Source organism: Microcaecilia unicolor, chromosome 11 (assembly GCF_901765095.1).
Source record: "Microcaecilia unicolor chromosome 11, aMicUni1.1, whole genome shotgun sequence".
Classification (NCBI taxonomy): Eukaryota; Metazoa; Chordata; class Amphibia; order Gymnophiona; family Siphonopidae; genus Microcaecilia; species Microcaecilia unicolor.
The window spans coordinates 41,283,757-41,300,138 of NC_044041.1; positions in this window are offsets into that span (position 1 = coordinate 41,283,757).

Genomic DNA, 16,382 nt, shown 5'->3' on the forward strand with positions numbered 1-16,382 from the left:
GAGGGAGGGAGTGGTATAGCGGCAGGTGTCCCTAAGAACGCTCCCTCACTGAAGATGCAAGTTAGCCACCTTACAGCAGGTGGCACTAAACCTGCCATGTCAGAGGCTGAGTCAGAGAGACGGGGCTCAGACTGGGAGGTGGTTAAATGCCCTAGAGTCAGAGGCGTAGTCAGACTTCGGTGGAAGGGGGTCCAGTGCCCGAGGTGAGGGGGCACATTTTAGCCCCCCCCGGTGCCGCTGACCCCCCGGCCACCACAGCCCCTCCCCCGTCCCTTTTGCCCCCCCCCCCCCGCCGCTGCCAACCCTCTCCCGCCACCACCGGGTACCTTTGCTGGCAGGGGTCCCCAACCCCCACCAGCCGAAGTCCCCTTCAGCGCTGGTCTCCTAGTCCGGCGCATTCGCTGATCTGGATTCTGTTTCTGTGAGTCCTGACATCCTGCACGTTCCTATGTGCAGGACATCAGGACTCACAGAAACAGAATCCAGATCAGCAACGCACCGGAGAACAGCGCTGAAGAGGACTTCGGCTGGTGGGGGTTGGGGACCCCCGCCAGCAAAGGTACCTGATGGCAGTGACGGGGGAGGGTTGGTGACAGCGGGGGGGGGGGGGGGCAAATGTGGCGGAGGAGGGTCGGCGATGGGGGGGGGGGTGAAAGCAAGGGGGCCAGGGCTAAATCTGTGGGGGCCCATGCCCCAGTGGCCCCACCTAGCTACGCCCTGGCCTAGAGCAGAGTGGATCAGAGAGGCCCTGATACAGTGGTCTTCAGGAGAGGTAATGAGACAGAGCTGGACAGTGGACTCTAGGAGGAGAGAGAGCGGAAACCCGAGTGCAGAGGATTTCTAGGGTGTTTCTGTTGGCTGCAGTATTTGGGAAGAGCTTGAGGAAGAGAGTGACTCTCAACAGAGATTGTTATCCTGTAATTGCCAGAAGCACAAGCTTCAATGAGGTAGGAGAAGTTTTCTTGAAACCTCAGAGCTAAGAGAGTGAATGTTGACTAGCTATGTGAAGTTGTATCAAAGAGAGACTACAAGAGTCTTTTTTTAAGAAGAAGTGACTGTGTATTTAACCTGTGAAACCTGTATCTGGGACAAAGTACAGGCAGAGGCATAGCTGGGGGGGGGGGGGGGGGCACAATGGGAGTGACTTCACCCCTAAAAGGATTTCTGATAATAACAGCATCTATGGGGTTACTTGTGCCGGCGCCTATTTTTCACACAGTCCGCCCCTCCCTGACGCTTGTGGGTGCAGGGACCCAGAACCAAGAGGGAAAAGTAGTCTACATTGAAGTGTGGAATCTATCGGGGACAAGGTTCCAGGACTCAGGGCTGCCGAGAGGGGGTCTGTAGGAACAAAATTCCCCGGGCCCAGATCTCCAGATGATTGCATCCTGACAGGAGCAGGAGAGAGAAAACTCCGGCGCCAGGCCCCCCCTTGGAGGCTGGGGAGGACCCGGAGGAGCAGACGCTGAAGGTCTTCCCCAGTGCTGCTCTTCACTCTGCCCATTGCTTGCCAAGTGGCTGCTTTTTCTCTCAGGCTGCGCATGCTCGGTTTTCAAACCGAGCATGCGCTGACAGAAAAAGCCGCCGCAGGGGTAGGCAATTGGCAGAGTGAAGAGCAGCACTGGAGGAAGACCTCTTCTGCTGGCAGGGCCTCGGGATCCCCACCAGCCAAAGTATTTGAATTGCAGTTACGGCAGCGATCTGGAGGGGGGCGGCAGCAGCAACGATCATGGTGGGGGCAGCAGCGGCGATGATCGTAGGGGAGGGGTGGCAGCGGAGACAATTGTTGGGGGGGGGGGGGCAGCAGCCCTGCTCCGAGCCTGGTTCAGTCTCTCGGTGGCTCTGCCAGGACTACAGAGACTTTATTGAGAGTGAAAAACCTATGAGGAAACAAGTCTGTTTATTTCCCTTTTGTACAGTAATAAAGCTTGCCTTTTGACATTGCTCTCTGTCTGTATTTTGTGAGGACTCCATGCCTTTCTGTTGCTCACACTACCACACACACTTACTCAGATATGCAATGCCGGATCCTGGATGTGGCCTGTTATCGGCTTAGAAACCATGGACTGCTGCAGGCTAAATATTACCTCCTTAATTTCCTGCAAATTCATTCAGGGTAAAAACCTGCCAAAAATAACTTGTGCTAGCAAAAACTTGTGCAGAAAGTATTGTGAGAGATTAGAGATCAGACAAAAGATTAAACCATGGTTGCGGTCTTTACACTCCTACCATAAAAAGCTTCCCTCTCCCCTCCCCCACACAAACAATATCAAATACTTTGTATTCAATGTGCTATGCTGTTTCTATGCTACTTCATCAGATTTAGGCTCTTTGATGTTTGCAGAAGTTTTGCAATGAGAACTTTGATAACATTTGACAAGTTTTGTTTTTCCTAGACAGAGAAAATATCATTGAAATAAATGGCAGCAGGTGGCGCTAGAGTTACATTGCACTGCAGAGAAAGTACCTTTAATCCTGTATAAGAGTTCATTTCATAAACGTTTTTCCCCATATCAAACATGTTTTACATACAGAAAAGAGTGCTTGTAGATGTGTGTGTGTGTGTGTGGGGGGGGGGGGGGGTCTACATTCGGAAGAAGTTCACCTAGGTTTACGCAATCTGGGCCAGATTCTGTAAATCGCGTTTAAAATCTAGACGTGTTGGAAAAAAGCGCTTGCCCCCAATTCTAAATAGTGCAACTTAAGTTGCACGCACAAATACAGTCATATTCTGTATTTGCATGTGCAACTTGGCGCTGATCTTTGCCAATAAACAAGCAATTATTGACACTATGGCAATAATTAGAATTTACGTGCACAATTTTCTAAGCGTATTCATAGGAGCCAACCTTTCAAAATGATTGGGGGTGCTGAAATTTTTTTGTTTTTACAGGTGGTGCATTGCCCCTGACACGCCCATACTCCACCCATGGCCATGCCCCCCTTTCAGCCTCTTTTTAGAATATGCCTAAAAAGAAGCTCGTGTAAATTCCAATTATTGCTAATTAGTGATGGGGACGGGAACACTGGAGGCGAGCTGACATCAGCATGCTATTACGAACCCAGCCATCCAGGGAAACAGAGTTACCAATTATTATATAGATAAGGGGCCCTTTTACTAAAGTGTGATGAAATCTGGGCTTAATATACATTTGAAGTATTACATCATATCTTACACTATAGGTTTCTCTTTTTGGGCAGACTAGATGGACCGTACAGGTCTTTATCTGCCGGCATCTACTATGTTACGTTATGTAATGTGTTCTAACATTGGATTCTTCAGTGCATTAAGCCCAGATTTAACACAGCATTTTTATAGGGATTTTCTTTTCTTTTGCAAGTCATGTGCTAATGTTGTCTTGTGGGAGCACTTACTGCATCCTAATTAGGAAGCACTAAGTACTCCTGTGTTATCCACTTAGCATGTGCTAATCCTAATGCACTAGTTAGATAATGTAGAAACGCCCACTCTCCACCCATGATATGCCCCCCCCCTCCTGAAAATATTTTTTAAAAATAGGGTACACGCTGGTTAGAAGTTTCAAAGGTACATTTATTTGATTAACTGCCTAAGGACATACCATCAAAGAGGTGTACATGTAAAATCAGTATAGTAATACAATTAAAATACAATTATAAAAATATGCTAATATAAAAGCACATAAACATAGCAAATACGGTACACAAAAATACTAAGTGGGTTTTTTACTACAGGTTAGCTCGAGCTATCTGCAGCAGGTCCCATTTTATTCCTATGGGCCCTGCTGCAGATAACTCAAACTAATCTTTAGTAAAAGACCCCCTAACAAATTTTACCAATTATAACGTGTTTGCTGAACCTCAGTAGCACACAGGAGACGAAATGGCTTACTGCTTTATCCTTACTAAGTTCAGGACTCAAAAGCAACACAAAACAGATGTGTCTTCAATAGTGTTTTAAAACGCAGAGAGAGAGAGCCCTCCATCAAAAAAAAAAATTTTTTGTTACATTTGTACCCCACACTTTCCCACTCATGGCAGGCTCAATGTGGCTTACATATTGTATACAGGTACTTATTTGTACCTGGAGCAATGGAGGGTTAAGTGACTTGCCCAGAGTCACAAAGAGCTGCCTGTGCCTGAAGTGGGAATCGAACTCAGTTCCTCAGGACCAAAGTCCACCACCCTAACCACTAGGCCACTCCTTCAAAGGAAGGGCATTCCATAATGTCATACCAGCCACACTAAACATTAATTTCCAAAAAGTTGTTTGGGGAACTTCCCAAACTGAAGGCATGGATAAAAAATGTTGTTGACTAGAATGTAGTGCCCTAGATGAAGCACAGGGCAAAAAGATGGACAGACAAATAAACAGGAACCCATGAGCGCAAGATTTTGAAGATCAACCACAAAATCATGTATAAAACAAATTACCTGATTGGAAGCCAATGTTCAGATTTCAATAACGGCCTTACATGATCAAACTTATTTGAATTATAAAGCAGCTTAAAATAACAGCAACATTTTGAATAAACTGCAATCGTTTGATTTCCTTCTGACTAACACCCAAGAACAGGGCTTTATAATAATCCAACCAAGTAATTACAAAAGTGTTTACAAGAACACGCAAAGCTGCTGTGGTAAACAAATGATGAATGGATCTAATGTGTCTCAGCTGAACAAAAAAAACCTAGATTGTACTACTGAAGACACATGTGAATGAAAAGCACATGCAAACAGTTAAAATATCGCAAAATACTTTAACACATTCTGTGGTAGCCTGTTAGCGTGCACCAATCCATGTTAGGGGGCTTAACACCCTTTAGTAAAAGGCCATATAGGCACTCACTTTGCCTTTTAAAAATAGATTTCCGTTAGGTGCCTTTACTCAATGTCGATATGGCACTCTATTCTAAAATTAGCAACTTGGGTGTAGAAGAAAAATTTATACACTCAAGCAGATGCTTATACAAATTGCCCCAGAGTATGCATGCATAAAAGTAGGTGCTTGGATAATATTGTGGAGGGGAACTGTGTACACAGAAAAACAACAGAGGCAAAGGATCCACAATCTAGAAATAGTGACAGAAAACAAGCAGTCTGGCAGTACTGGAAAGACGGTCCCAAAAAACAGAAAGGCAATCGATCCACAAGCTCCAAGATGGAAAAGATAAAAGCAGATCGGTAGTAGGTATATATGGACTTTTATTCATGCAAATAACAAACTCTTTACATTGACGTGGCCACCAGAAGCATAGCCAGGTTGTGATGGGGAGTGGAGAGTGGACTGCGTAGGCATAACGGACCGTGTGAAAAATAGGCGCCATTGCCATCAGAAATCTGTTTGCAGGAGCGGTCGCTCCCCTTGTGTCCCACCTAGCTACACCACTGGTGGCCACGTTTTGCCCACAGGCTGTGTCAGGGGTAGGAACTAATAGTCAAACAACCAAATTAAAATCATATAAATCATAAAAATGAAATATTCATACTGGTGGTAACAAAATCATATAAAACATACATATTATCTTTAAAACTAAAAACGTCAAATAAAAGCAAACTATACCAAACAAATTTAAAATCATACTTAATAAGACCTTTGGTGTAAGTGAAAATCACCATAGAGACTATAATGTTAAAACAACAGTGATTCCATCTTGCAAGAAAACCACATCACTTTATTTTATTATTTATTTATTAGGATTTATTTACCGCCTTTTTGAAGGACTCAAGGTGGTGTACAGCAAGGATAGGTCAAACATAAGCAATAGACAATTACAGCAGTAAAAATATTCAAAGAATACAAAGTATGGCATCGTATGCTACATTACAATGCGAACACAATATGCAATAAAACATTTTAATAGACATCATAAGGTGTAAGCATAGTATCCAATTAAACCACAACAGTGAAAATGTTGTGTTTGCATATATCTTTAGAGTGCATAAAAACTTAAGCACTGAAATGGAGTGATGTGATTTTGTTGCAAGACGGGATCACTGTTGTTTTAACATTATCACTGAATGTATAGTCTCTGTGGTGTTTTTAAGTAAGATTTTACATTTCTTTGGTATAGTATGCTTTTATTTGAAGCTTTTAGTTTTAAAGATTAATATGTATGTTTATGTAATGTTGTTACCAGTATGAATATTTAATTTTTATGATTTATATGATTTTAATTTGGATATATGTTTGAATATTAGTTCCTACCCCTGACACAGCCTGCGGGCAAAACGTGGTCATGTCAGGTTACTGTTTCAAATAAAAGCTGCACATCTTTCCAGACTGCTGAGGAACTTTGTATTACAGCTGATGTGGGCACAGTTATCGCATGTTAATGTGACAATGAGGAAGGGCGAGATCAGCCCTTATGAAAGCATTTTCTATAATACCCACATGTAGACAATTCCCACCAGCACACACATGCACCAAGTTCCTCCTGCCTCAGAGAGAGGCACACTAATCTTCAATAGTACTTGTTATTGACCAATAGGGGGTACTATTAAGCCATAGAATGCACTATTAGGGACACAGTGAAAACCCCACATTTCATGTGTTTTCCTGTCATTTTGGGTTAAAAATGTAATGAAATGACATGAGACATATCATTTCAAGCACATCCTATTCCTGCAGTTACATTTTTCATTTTTAAATAGCATTCATAGGTTTGAAAATGCCATCTATATGTATTATTTTTATGTCTAGCTAAAACATCTCCAGGAAGGCTTCTCCTTAATGTGGCTAAAAATATAAGCACACTCCCCCGGACTCTATATATCGTGCCTAGAGATCTGCACTGAAACCCAAGCGTGTTCTATAACAACGTGCATAACTTAATTCGCTTAACAAGGTAATCAGCGTTGATTACCTCTCTTAATAAGCAATAATGAGCACTAATTGGCAATAATTAGAATTTATGCATGCAACTCGCTAAGAGGCCCTTTTACAAAGGCATGGTAAGCTCTATGGGTGACCAGTGTGCACCAAAATGAGACTACTGCCCCCTGGCAGTAATTTCAGATTTGGTGTGCGCCCATACCATCGGAACAAATTATTTTTTATTTCCTACTGTGCCTGGCATTTCCGGCATTAATTGGCAGTTGGCATCTGCCAACCGGTCACCATGTGTGTAGCGCTTGAGCCCTTACCGCTATATCAATGGGTGGAGTTCAGGGCTCAGGCCATAAATTGGCTCACGCTGGTTTCAATTTTTCCGCAGGCCCTTTTCCCTGACCCATTGAAAAAAAGCCCGTTTTCCCAAACGCAGTGAAAAACTACTGCATACTACCGCAAGCCACCTTTTGCCGCAGCTTAGTAAAAGGACTCCTAAGCGCATCATGTAATGCAGTGCGCCTAACTTCTAATGAGCACAGGCAAAAAGGGGTGTGGTTATGGGCGGGGAAATGGGCGTTTGTTGGGTGTTCTGACATTTACATGTGTACTTATATAATGTGGCCAATTTGAATATGTAATTTTACACACATACCTCCAGATTCTATATATGGCATCTAGATTTACTTACCAAAATTTGGGTACGCTCCTGAGATACACATGCAATATGATTGGCTAATGAGCCAATGAACATCAATACCTGGGTGCTAATAACCAATTATTGATATTGATGGGCACCCCAGTGGCATAGCTAGACCTGAACGGGGGAGGGGCAGAGCCCAAAGTGGGGGGGGGGGGGGGTACTTTTTGGCCCGCCTCCCCACTGCACCCCTGTGCTGCATGCCCCTACCACCGCCGCATCATCATACCTTGGCTGGAGGCGGTCCTGCACTGGTCTCACATTGCCTACCCTGCTCTTCTCAGTTGCACTGTTCACGCTCGTTTTAATGCATGGCACGACTGAGAAGAATAAGGCAGGCAAAGTGGCGAGACCAGCGTGGGACAAACACCTCAACTGGCCGGGGTTGTGGACCCCTGCCAGACAAAGCAGGGGCCCCAGAGCCAATTTGGGGGGCCCAGGCCCCTGTGACCCCCCTCTGCAGCTACACCACTGGGGCACCCATTAAAATTTGTATGTGAATCTGGCGGCATGCTATCCTGTAAAGCAGGGCGCCTAACTGTAAAAGTGCATAACTCAAAAGGGGGCATGGCCATGGGAGGGGCATGGGCGTGTCAGGGGCATGCCAAAAAGTTACACACGTTTCTATAGAATACTGCCTCAGCGCATCTGATTAAGCACGGACATTTACGCCAAAGTTAGGTGCAGGAATCGGCATAATGGCAAATTTTTTCAGCATCAAGTTTTGAGCAGCATTTATAGAATTCCCCCCAATAGTTTACACCCCCAGGAAACACAGTCCTGGAAACACTATAGGGCAGGCAAATGCACTTGCAATGTGAAAGCATGATATATTTTTAGTTACTCTGGGGTGCAATTTTCAACCTAAGAGAGCGCTGTGTCCAGAGTCAACCACTGTGATTGTCATACGGAAAATATAGGTCTAGTCAGGAGTATCGCTGGATGCAATTGTTTTTGACAAGCTGGATATGCAGCTGGTGATATTTGAATTTGCTCACTCCACCAAGAAAAGTTAGTTATACCCAGTGATGATCCTAGGTTGGCTGCCACCTGGGGCGGATCGCCGATGCACCCCCCCCATCTGAGGCTGGCATAGAGACTGGCACAAAATATTTTAAAATATGTTTTTTGAGGGTGGGAGGAGGTTAGTGACCACTGGGGGAGTAAGGGGAGGTCATCCACGATTCTCTCCGGTGGTCATCTGGTCAGTTCGGGCACCTTTTTGTGGCTTGGTCGTAAGAAAAACAGGACCAGGTAAAGTCGTCCAAGTGCTCGTCAGGGACGTCCTTTTTTTTCCATTATGGGTCGAGGACGCCCATGTGTTAGGCACGCTCAAGTCCCACCTTTGCTACGCCTCCGGCATGCCCCTGTGAACTTTGGTCATCCCCGCGACGGAAAGCAGTTGGAGACGCCCAAAATCGGCTTTCGATTATGCCGATTTGGGCGACCCTGTGAGAAGGACGCCCATCTTTCGATTTGTGTTGAAAGATGGGCGTCCTTTTCTTTTGAAAACAAGCCTGATGGTGTTATAGGTGCCCATCTTAATTTTTCTGCCTGGATCCCTTTCAGTCTAGTGTGATACTGATTGGAAAGGACACAAAACAACAAGCACAGTTGGTGTGTCAATGTTGTTTTGAAAGACTGTGCAATCCTAGAGAAAACAGGTTGGATAACCCGATGGTCTCCATCCGCCCTTCATTTAAATGTTTCTATTTTTCTTTCAGCGTCTGCTACTTACTTGTTAGACAGTATCAAGACAAATGTTTTTATTGTATTTCTATGAAAGACCACGCTGTCTTTTTCCAAAACAGTTTACCTCACAGACAGGTTCAGAACAGGACGATCTGTTTTCTTTCTGTTTCTTCCTGTTGGTTCAGCTGCAGTCTAATTTGCCTGCTTACTTATATTCAAATCCTATCCAAGGAAATCTGGAAAACACAACTTTCTGAATGGATATTAATAGAGTCACTTAGGTTGCGAATGCATGGCAAGAAAAATGAGCTAACGTTTAAGGTTTCGAAGTAGCTAGCAGAGAAGAGGTCGTACACATTACTGCTGTTACCTCTTGTCTGTGTTTTAAAATTGCAGATACTGTTCCAGCTGAAGAAAAAAGAAAATGGAGGAATTTCAAATCACAAAAAGGGCATAAAATCCTCTCAACCAGCCCTTCTATGCCATCCCGAACCTACAAAACATTTCTTGCATTGTGCATGTATCAAAAGCCACTGTTTCCTTCTGTGCATGGCCTCATTACCATTTGTTTTAATTTTATTTACTTTTGTACCCCGTGCTTTCCCACTCATGGCAGGCTCAATGTGGCTTACATGGGGCAATAGAGGGTTAAGTGACTTGCCCAGAATCACAAGGAGCTGCCTGTGCCTGAAGTGGGAATCAAACTCAGTTCCCCAGGACCAAAGTCCACCACCCTAACCACTAGGCCACTCCTCCACTGTTGCTGCTATTTGAGATTCTACATGGATCACCAATGTGGCCGCGCAGGCTTCTGCTTCTGTGAGTCTGACGTCCTGCACGTACGTGCAGGACGTCAGACTCACAGAAACAGAAGCCTGCGCAGCCTTCTACATGGAATGTTGCTAGTGGAATAGCAACATTCCATGTAGAATCTCCAATAGTAGCAACATTCCATTCCATGTAGAATCTCCAATAGTAGCAACATTCCATGTAGAATCTCCAATAGTATCTATTTTATTTTTGTTACATTTGTACCCTGCGCTTTCCCACTCATGGCAGGCTCAATGCGGCTTACATGGGGCAATGGAGGGTTAAGTGACTTGCCCAGAGTCACAAGGAGCTGCCTGTGCCTGAAGTGGGAGTCAAATTCAGTTCCTCAGTTCCCCAGGACCAAAGTCCACCACCCTAACCACTAGGCCACTCCTCCACTCAATGTGCACCCATGTCAACCCTTCTCTGCGACACTTGGATAGCAACATGCACATACAAACTTTGGTAACTGCCTGGAATGGCCTCTGCATGCTGGTAAAGCTTAAGTGGCAGAATGGCTCATGCCTTTCTCAGAAATTAAAGTGAGTATAGTAGGTATTTTCCTGTCTCCGGAGGGCTCACAGACTTATACCTTTTTTTTTTTTTATTTGTTACATTTGTATCCCACATTTTCCCACCTATTTGTAGGCTCAATGTGGCTTACATAGTACCGGACAGGACTTTGCAGGCTCCGGTGATGTTGTGGTAAGATCAAGTTCATGTGGCACAGCCACATTAGGAAATTGGCCTGGAATAAACTTCCTGAGCCTGTACATCTTGTTCCATCTCTACCTATTTGCAAATCTATGCTGAAAACCCACCTTTTCACTGCTGCTTTTGGCTCCTAGCCACTACTCATTTGTCTCCCCTTGTTCCTTCTCACCCAGTACTTGCCCTTATTGTCTTGTCTGTCTGTATTACTTTAGATTATAAGCTCTATTGAGCAGGGACTGTCTCTCTGTGTCAGGTGTTCAGCGCTGCGTGCGTCTGATAGCGCTATACAAATGCTAATAATAATAATAGTTTGGTTGTGTTGCAGAGATTAGGCATTTAAGTTGGATCGGTAGGGTATGCCTTTTTAAACAGGTTGGTTTTTAGTGAGGTAATGCGCTCAAGGTCACAATGTACAACAGTGGGATTTGACTTCTCTGGGCTGTGTTCTGCTCAAGGTCACAAGAAGACCGAGTGTAATTCATAGCAGCCAACTTTTCAGAGTAACTTGGGGGTGTTAAACCCAATGGAAATTACCCCCTCTGTGGACACAGTTAAGGAATTTGCTCAATATTGAGGTTTCTCAAGTACCCATAGAGCTGGCTCCTATGGTGAGATTGGAACCAGCAGAACGAGATTGGATTTGGAAGGTCTGGTTTACAGTCTGCATGCTGGTAAAACTGAAACATTGGATGTGTTTTATTGATTCAATTAGTTCCTGCCAAAATGCCATTTAAATCTAAAGATAAAAAGGAAATAGCTTCTCTGACAGGTCATCAGTGTCACGGGAAGGATTCATGCTTTAATCCTCACATCGGTCATTTGGTAATTGGCGCTTCCAAGCATTCAGTAAAACTGTACTGCACTTTCATCTCAGTCACATTCAACACAGCAAGCAGTGAATTGTACAGCGCTGCGTAACCCTAGTAGCGCTTTAGAAATGTTAAGTAGTAGTAGTAGTGAAAGCAGACTTTGTCCAATCGCTGTAGTTTCACTTCACATTTGTAAATATTTTTAATAGTAAAATGAAACTTCACGAGCATCTATCTATCTATCTATCTATCTATCTATCTATCTATCTATCTATCTATCTATCTATCTTTTTTAGGATTTATTTACAGCCTTATGAAGGAATTCACTCAAAGCAGTGTACAGCAAGATATATAGAAACATGTTTTCAGTACTGGACCACACTTCTGAAGCTGATATTAATTAAAGTTGATGTTAAAATGTGCTAATTGGGCTTTCTACAAAAGTGTCAAAATGTTTAATAGTAAAGTAAAACAACCCAGAGAGTTTTGTGAAAGAAAACCCCCTTTTGGGAAACATGGAGTCAAAGTATGAGGTCTTATATATACATCATTAACCCTCAGTGTTACAAACTGGAAATTAAAGGTCTTACATATTTAACTGAGTGTGGAGTGTCCATTGTGTGAGCAGGGCAGGATTAAGCTTTGGTGGGCCCTAAGCAAACAAGTGTATTGGGCCTCTCATTATAATGTAAATACTTTTTAAGATTACCACATGCAGAGCCTCACATTGCTGTGGCCTGCAAAGGAACATCAGTCAAGGGGGACACAGTATGTATGAAGTTCTGCTGCTCGCCGACTCTTCATGTCAACTGGAAGCAGTAGCATAGCCAGACCTCCATTTCTGGGTGGGCCTGGGGGTGGACTGGGTGGGCATGACCCATGAATTTCCTCTGTGCCCACTATACCCCTCCCCCTGAAGTGGTAAAAATTAGTGCTGTCCGATTCGGCCAAACATTTTCGATTCGATTCACTCATATGAATCAATTTTCCAGTTTGATTCAGTCCTTTAAGGCCACTATCAATAAATAGAAAATAAAATTCATTTTTCTACCTTTGTTGTCTGGTCTTTTAATTTTTGTAATCTTGCCTCTGGTTTCCACTTTCCTCTGTCTTCTCTTAACTCTTGTGCCAGGGTCCTCTGACGCATTTGTCATTTCTTCTCTGTCCATATCCATCACACACGAATAAAGAAGGTCTACCAAAAACTCTCACACACTCATAGACACACTTAATAAAAGAAGGTCTACTGAAAACTCACACACACACACACACTAACAAAACAACAACAAGAAGAACAACAACAACAAGAACAACAACAAAGAAATCCCTTGCACCCAAGAGATAAAATGTACACTACAAGAATACTAGTGCTACCCTAAGCTACATCCACTGATGCCCAAGGAGAAAACAACAATATACCAATACTATGCAACCTACCTGACCCAGTGGGACGAGCTGCCCTCTCCCTAGGCAGAGCCCAAACAGTCAGACAGGGAAAATCAAAAAATGAAATTCACTCACTCGGAGCCCAAACACAACTGAGAGCCAAAAAAGAAACCAAGAAACAGAGAAACCCAAACCAACGTCAACTAACAAAAATTACCACTGTCGCGACAACTGAGGACGACTACCTACCGATACCAGTGGGATACATCAACGCCAGATCAGTGGTAAACAAAACAGACCATACACAGAAATGGCCTGGATTTATCAGTAAATCTATTTGAAGATGTGATAGCTGCAGTTCTTTTTCCTCCATGATTGCACTCCCATCCATGTTTAGGAGCACAATTTCAATGTGAAATGGATAACATGGAGCTTTGTCTTCCACATGTGGACTGTGAAAAATTGCAGGAAGACCTTAGGAAATTGGAAGACTGGGCATCCAAATGGCAGATAAAATTTAATGTGGATAAATGCAAAGTGATGCTCATTGGGAAGAATAATCCGAATTATAATTACCTGATGCTAGGGTCCACCATGGGAGTCAGCAACCACGAAAAAGATCTAGGTGTCATTCTAGACAATATGTTGAAATCTTCTGCCCAGTATGCAGCAGTGGCCAAAAAGCAAACATGATGCTATGAATTATTAGGAATGGGATGGCAAATAAGACTAATCTACTATAATAAAACTCACCCTCAACTTTCTGAGGACACTGACGTCAGTGAAGCCAAGCCCTGACTTCCTTCAAAAAGCTTCGAAGGTTCGTGGTGATGAAGCCACCAAAATCGCTCCGGGCCCCGCCCTTGAGGGCGGAGCAATGGCAGAACAACGAAGGAGTTGGCAGGGAGGGAGGCAGGGAGGCGGGGGGGGGGGGGGTCGGAAATCGCTCCGGGCCCCACCCTCGCGTCAAACGTCATGACGTTGAGGGCGGAGCAATGGCAGAACAACGAAGGGGTTGGCCAGGGAGGAAGGTGTTGGTGACGAAAACCTTGCTAGCGCCCGTTTCATTTGCTCAGAAACGGGCCTCTTTTACTAGTAATATTATAATGCCTCTGTGTCGCTCCATGGTGCAACCTCACCTTGAGTATTGCACTCAATTCTGGTTGCTGTATCTCAAAAAAGATATAGAGGAATTAGAAAAGGTTCAAAGAAGAGCTACCAAAATAATAAAGGGGATGGAACTCCTCTCATATGAGGAAAGGCTAAAGAGTTTAGGGTTCTTCAGCTTGGAAAAGAGACAGCTGAGGGGAGATATAATTGAGGTCTACAAAATCCTGAGTGGTGTAGAATGAATAGAAGTGAATCGATTTTTTACTCATTCAAAAAGTACAAAGACTAGGGGACACTCAATGAAGTTACATGGAAATACTTTTAAAACAAATCGGTCTAAATATTATTTTCACTCAATGAATAGTTAAGCTCTGGAACTCGTTGCTGGAGGATGTGGTAACAGAGATTAGCATATCTGGATTTTAAAAATGTTTGGACAAGTTCCTGGAGGAAAAGTCCATAGTCTGTGATTGAAATAGATATGGGAAAGCCACTGCTTGTCCTGGGATTGGTAGCATGGAATGTTGCTACTCTTTGGGATCTGGAATGTTGCTATTATTTGGGTTTCTGCCAGGTACTTGTGACCTGGATTGGCCACTGTTGGAAACAGGATACTGGGCTAGACGGACCATTGGTCTGACCCAGTATGGGTTATTTTTGTGTTCTTATGTTTGAGAAACTGAATATTAGAAAACTTAGGAAATGATTCACCCTGAATGGCGAAAGAGCTTGTAGTTTGCATAAAAAGATTTTCAAATGAATCAGTAATGCACACTGTTTATAGACTGCAGTAGTAGATCCCAGAATCTCTTATCCCATTCTCTGGCTGCTTGTGTTATTTTGATTTTTGTTTAAAAAAAAAAAATTATTATTGCTGGAGACATTTGAGGACAAGAACGTATCACCAACCAATAAGTGTGTATTCCCTGAGGCACTTTTATAAGTGCCTCTTACTGCACATGTTAGGAGTAATTTTAGAAAGCTTTTTCACACATGAAAAATCGGGCAACTGGAGATGCAAGAAAACACGCAAGCATAGAAAATGTGCACCTACTTTTTTGTGATCTACATATAGGATGGAGGGGTTGTGGCTTGGATATACTGTCTTTCTGTGGTACAACCAAAGTGGTTTACATTTATTACATGCAGGTACTTTCTTTGTCCCTAGTAGGCTTGCAGTCTAAGGACCCAGTTTACTAAGCCGTGCTGTAGACGTGCTAACTTTTTAGCGTGTGCTAACGATAGAGACACCCATTATATTCCTATGGGTGTCTCTAGCAGTAGCATGTGCTAAAAGGTTTGTGTGCCTATTTATTTATTATTACATTTGTACCCCGTGCTTTCCCACTCAAAGCAGGTTCATTGCGGCTTACATAATAATAAGGATTACAGAGTATTGATAGAGACAATGTAAGATATTTATAGCAGAATAATAAAAAGAGATAGATGGGTAGAAAATGGGTAAGGGTGAAGGAAGTAGGAGAGGTATGAATAAGGGGTAGGTGAGCATTTGGGGGGGGAGGGAGAGGGGATGGGACAGGGGATAAGCGTAGGGAGATTTGGTGGGAGATGTAGTCTGGGTCATTGTCGTTGTCACCTGGATATGTGTTGGGTAGATGGGTCATAGGATTAAATTGGGTTATATGTGTAGGCTTGCTTGAACAGATGGGTTTTTAGTGATTTCCGGAAGGGTAGATAGTCGCTGATTGATCGGATGGTTCTGGGGAGGGCATTCCAGAGTTGGCTAAGAAAGAGAAGTTGGATCCATAGTAGGTTTTGTACTTGAGTCCTTTGCAATTGGGGTAATGTAGGTTGAGATAAGTTTGCGAAGTTTTAGACATGTTTCTGGAGGGAAGGTTAATCAGATTGAGCATATAGCCTGGAGATTCAGCTTAGTAAACAGGGTGTTAGGCTTTGTACTTGGGACAATGGAAGATCACAAGAAGCTGTAATGGGAGTTGAACCCAGCTCCCCAGGTTCTCAGCCTATTGTACCTGCCTTGCCTGAGGAGGGAAATGCAGGTTCAGTTCTGGCACTCAAGCATCTCTCTGTTTTCTCCAGCAATGCCATCTATGAAGTCAAACTTCAATAAAACTCAAATGATTTGTCTGTTTTGCCAAAACTGGAAGCCGCAAAGCCCTTATGGGCTTCAATTAGGTAAGACAAGCACTCTTGTCACCAGTTTTGTCCCTCCAAAGAAGGGCAGCTATCCAGCATAAACATTTCTCTTTGACATGCAGACAGGCAGAAACGTTGATATGGTCCAAGAGAAATCTTAAAAAGTCCTCATGATGGAGTATTGAAACTTCATTGTAGCTAGTTAGATGAATTCTTTTGAAATCTCTGTTCTGTG